Here is a 5,888-nt window from a genome sequence, read left to right as displayed (position 1 = left end):
AGAGGATACATGTAACAGTAAGAGGATACATGTAACAGTAAGAGGATACATGTAACAGTAAGCGGATATATACATGTAACAGTAAGCGGATACATGTAACAGTAAGAGGATACATGTAACAGTAAGAGGATACATGTATCCTCTTACTGTTACATGTATCCTCCTACTGTTACATGTATCCTCTCACTGTTACATGTATCCTCTTACTCTTACATGTAACAGTGAGAGGATACATGTAACAGTGAGAGGATACATGTAACAGGAAGAGGATACATGTAACAGGAAGAGGATACACGTAACAGTAAGAGGATACATGTAACAGCAAGAGGATACATGTAACAGTGAGAGGATACATGTAACAATAAGAGGATACATGTAACAGTAAGAAGATACATGTAACAGTGAGAGGATACATGTAACAGTAGGAGGATACATGTAACAGTAAGAGGATACATGTAACAGCAAGCGGATATATACATGTAACAGTAAGCGGATACATGTAACAGTAAGAGGGTACATGTAACAGTAAGAGGATACATGTAACAGTGAGAGGAAACATGTAACAGTAAGAGGATACATGTAACAGTAAGCGGATACATACTATTTGATGAAGGTGACCATGACGGTTAAGAAGGATACATGTAACAGTAAGAGGATACATGTAATAGTAAGAGGATACATGTAACAGTAAGTGGATACATGTAACAGGAAGAGGATACATGCAACAGTAAGAGGATACATGTAATAGTAAGAGGATACATGTAACAGTAAGTGGATACATGTAACAGTAAGAGGATACATGTAACAGTAAGCGGATACATGCTATTTGATGAAGGTGACCATGACGGTTAAGAAACATGATTTGCCTTAGTTCAGTCACACACCCTCTGGACATATATAGTGCTTGTATCCTGCACGTCTCAGTACACAACAGTTCTTCAAAAAGTGTACAACACAAACACATGAATAGTCATATTTTGAAATATGTACAGCTAAGCAAAAGTTAAAACATAGATGTTATTTATATGATAGGAAACCAAAATCGTATCCTTTTTTAAATTATGTCATTGTATTTGTTTGTTATTTCAGAAGTACTTTATTTACGACATGTATAATATTATTGAAGAACTAATTTGAAAATACAGTTCAAAATATGTAATGAAAGGACTTTGTTTGCAATATTTGTATTTTGTAATGCAATAAATTGATCATGTTTCCAAAATGAAAATCCCTCATCACGCATTGTAAAAAGCATAAGCTTCTTTTTAATAAAACGAATGCCCCTTTACAATAGTATAAAAGCACGTTTAAAGAACTGATAGTTGTCCATGTATATTTTATATAAGTGCCTCTATTTCACAAGGCGTAAGCATAAATATTTCATTTGTGTACTTCAGGTCACATCTTCAAAAATATGTGGTTTCATATATGGTTTCAACTTTTTGCATAATTCAAAGGCTTTTTTTTAGATTTTTTTGCCATAAAAGAGAAGTTTAGGTAAAAGGCAAAACTGCATTAGTTCTTATCACAAAGAAGAGCCCCATGTGACCCTCCCCCCTTCCCAGTCTGCTGCTCTACCGATTGAGCTAAGCGTAAATTCTCTCTAGCGCATAGCTATAGAAGGCAACCGTAATCCTATCATAATTAATTCAAATCTGCCATACGTACCATTCCCTCCTTTCAAAAGTATTTGCCCTCCAACACCACAACCACACAGGTTCTAACATCCTGTTACCAAAAAGAGGGCAACAGACACCATTTGAAGCAAGGAAGATAGTGCTTCCATTTGGAATGGATTCAGCAATGCCCAGATTCCAAGTCTGCCACACTATCAGTTGGATGCTTTAGACCCATTTTGTTGATGATATGCATTTGTTGTTCCTGTTTAGCAACATTGGTAAGTTGTAGGATTGGCAGTGTAAAGGTACTAAGTTTGACCCTTTCAAGTTTTCTTTTACCTCTTTTTCTATATAAATTATTTAGACTTCAAAACAAATACATATTTTGTGAGATGTAGTTTATATGGCATATTTATGTACATGTACTTGTTGTATATAATATAATATTTCATTATAGTGATATTAATAAAACATTTACGTTAAACTTTAACAAAGTCTAATATTGCCTTAGCACAGCAAGGGATCAGGTCTGTGGGGAAACCTGAAACACACAGTCTTAAGTTGGGCCTAAGCAATACCAGTACATGTATATGTAATCGACCCTACCAATACATTGGGTTCCACCATGTTCCAGGCTCTTGGTCTCGTCACGATCACAGGAAGATAGTCAAACTCCGCTTCACCTATACAGGGCAGTCAGTCTACATTGTACATAGCATATACCTACCAAGTTTTCAGCAACGAAATGAGAGTCAAAGGTGCTCCAAATGCAGGTCAAACCTTATTTGCAGGTCATTTCAGTATGTAAACTTTTCAAAGTCATTCATCAAAATCAGTACCTAGTAACGGCATCTGAACTTTATAACAATCTCCTTGAAGATACAAGTTTGTCATGTCTAAAATTTAAAAAAAATAAAATGTGATTTTCCCCATTGATGAGCTAAGCAGTGCAATTGCGGGTTCCGAAATACACTACAGTGTGCATGCATGGGTTACAGAGGTCATTTGCAGGTTCACCTGTATCTGCTTTCAAATTACTAAAAGTATCCGGACAGTCAGCAATATTTACATCTTATATAGTGTTGCATAACAAAACCATGGCTTTGGTAGAAATATCTATTAGTAAAACATTTTATATGAAACGAATGTGTTTTTGTATATTTGACTTACCTTGGATCTGTGTACATATGTATGTACTGCCCGGTAGACATTATATAATCCTCCCAGATGATTGGTCCAGGTGGGGCAGTGACCATCATCAAAGTCAGTCTGTCAAACAAATGTATAACAGTTTACATATCCTCAAAGTATCCTTTGATTAGAAATGAGGGAAATCGCCTCTTATATTCAGAATGAGGCAAGCTTCAGCATATTTTGAATAAGGCATCTAAGTATATCTCAATAAGAATGAGGTTGACTTCCTCAAAGCTGGAATATGTAAGCTTCTTCACTATGGGAATGAGTTTTACTACCACTGGGTCGCGGGTTCGAGGCCTACGTGGGACAGTCGCAAGGTACGTAGGTCAGTGTTTTTTTCTCCGGGAACTCTGGCTTTCCTCCACTACCAAAACCTGGCGCGTCCTTAAATGACCATAGCTGTTAATAGGACGTAAAGCACTAACAAACTTCATTACATTGTGAATGGAGTAATTAAACATACACACATTGGTTTGCTTAACCAGAGATTCCAGATAGATCTTTCCACTCACCATCATAAGAGCTGATGTAGGCTATACCTGCTGCCCAATCCATTTGTCCAAATTGAAATGAGATCTGATCGATTTCTTTTATAGAAGTTTGATGTTTATTCTTCTCATATTTCTGCATTTAATAGTGTCAATAATAAACCAAATTAATAATGTAGTTATATAGTTTTAAAATATGTCCGATGCACATCTTTTGTAACTTAATATCTTAGTATTGTTTTGTTAATTGACATTTCCCTTTTAAAGTGAGGTTGTCTTTTTCGGCTCTTAGGCATGTGTGCAAAGAAGAAAAAGAGAGCTTGCTTATTTCTGGCATCCATAATTTGCTTTGTATTGTGTTCAAAATGAAATCCAGGAAGAACAGAATAAACTTACAAATGTTCTTTTTAAATTATGAGAAAGATCTTTTCATTCTGAGAAATAGAAATTACAAATTTCAATGTTCAAATTCAAAATGTCTAGCTGGTGGTCATCGTTTTGCTTACTATCAACCTGAAAATGAAACATGTACAACTAATTAAGACCAGTAAGATGCAAATATTACCTAAATAGGAAATATGATAAAAATCACTCTAGTGATTTCTGAGGATAAGCGATGACAAAGTTACATTGTCAAATTAAATATGACCTCCTGGCTGCGATTTTTGCTCTTGTGGTAAGTTTCAAAATAAATTTTCACAACTAATGATCATAGGGAACCTATATAATTTTGAATTAGAAAAAGATTTTTCAATACTTCTTGAAAAATAAGATTTTTTAAGGACAGACCAACTACAGACACAATGCCATTTTACCATCACATGGGAAACAAGAGGGTTAGGGGGCCTGCATCTCTCAACTGGAAATTTAAACAATCATGATATAAAAGCAATATTTCAAATAAGTCTCCAGGAACAATGATAGTTCCTGGGGTAATCCTTTTTGTATTGTTCATCTCTTAAGTCATGCCAAGGATATACATATATGGGTATTGGATGGGGATCTCTACCGTCTCCAGACCAAGTTTGAGCTAGACTCTGAAGCCAATCCAGGTAGCATTGTTTCATTTGTTTCAAAGTTATGATTTTTTTTTTGAATCATTCCCTCAGGATGCCTCAAAGCAAATAGGGTTGATATCAATCATATTTTTCAAGAGTAGAAATTGCTAAGAACAATATGTCCCTTTATTTGAACGATTTTGAATCAACATCGCTAGGACGATTCCAACCAACTGTATTACATCCCATGGACAAAGTTAAACTGCAGTGAAAAATTCCCAAAATACAGTATGGTGAAATCAACCAGTTTTGGCCCTGTCCTGCACAGACTAATCTCCTTGAGGTTAGTCCCCTAATTTGTACAGTTTATAACCCCCACCAACTTTGAGTGTTTCTAGTCAAATTTGGTGAAATTACATTCAGCGGTTCATCAGAAGAAGCCTTTTGAAGAAAATGTTGATGACGGGATGACGGATGCTGCAGTATAGCATAACCTTTGACCTTCATACCTGGTGTCCTTTTGAGGTTTACACGCTTAAACATCATAGTACTCTTTTAGTCTTATTCAAAATAGTGTTTATTGCGTTTGGTTATCAAATTCACATATTCTGTATATGGAATGTTCAATAACTCATGAAAAGAATATTCAAAGCCAAATGACTTTAACAAAGTATAGATCTGCTGGGCTGTAGAAATGCCATAATCATAACAAAACATATATTATATTATGTAAGCAGAAAACTGATTTAATAATTAATGTTTAATTGTGGGTCAATTGGCCTCTTTTCAGCAGCAGTAAATAATTCTATTTCTGCATTTTAATTCAAAATCTTGAAATGAAATATTTTAAAGATTTAGACTACTCAAATAATGTCTTTAAGATCTAAACAGCTGTATAGCTGCATATGCAATAAATTATCTCTTTGAATTTCAGTTTTAAATTTAAGATAAAAACATATTTTTAATGAAACATGAAATATTGATCTTTTATTCAGACTCTATATAAAGTGTTAATCAGATTAATAAAACATTATTTGTACTAAAGATATACAATATTGATCTTAGATTCAGGCCTTACACAAAGTGTTAATTGATTGTTATTTCCCAACACAACTAAATGCCAGAGTGATTAACAGGTATATAACCGAGAGCAGTCCAGGAGGCAATGTCAGTCCTAGGGTGTGACCTATTGGCCAGGGTGTGAACTATCGGCCATGACGTGACCTATGGAAAGAGGGCACATTAAGTACTGGCAGCTGAGTTGTCATTTATTATCAGACTAGTGTTCAAATGAAAATTATTTAATTATCAGTAGGTCTAATAAATGTTTCCTGCGAATTTTCAGTGTTCATTTTTCTTGTGAACGATATTTGGCTACAATTATTAAAAAAGTTACTGCACAATATGACATTCCTCAAACACTCTTGTTTCACTTGATCTTGTCTTATAAAGGATATGCTGTCTAGATTTCATTGCAGCACAATGCACGTATACGTATTTTGATTGTTAGTGCAGTCTGCAGGTGATCTATTTTTACTACTAAATTGTTTAAAACAAGACGCACACTGAGTGAAATGATAAACAGT

The sequence above is a fragment of the Mizuhopecten yessoensis genome, unplaced genomic scaffold (assembly GCF_002113885.1).
Source record: "Mizuhopecten yessoensis strain PY_sf001 unplaced genomic scaffold, ASM211388v2 scaffold715785, whole genome shotgun sequence".
Taxonomy (NCBI): Eukaryota; Metazoa; Mollusca; class Bivalvia; order Pectinida; family Pectinidae; genus Mizuhopecten; species Mizuhopecten yessoensis.
Note: the sequence above shows the minus strand (reverse complement) of the source record.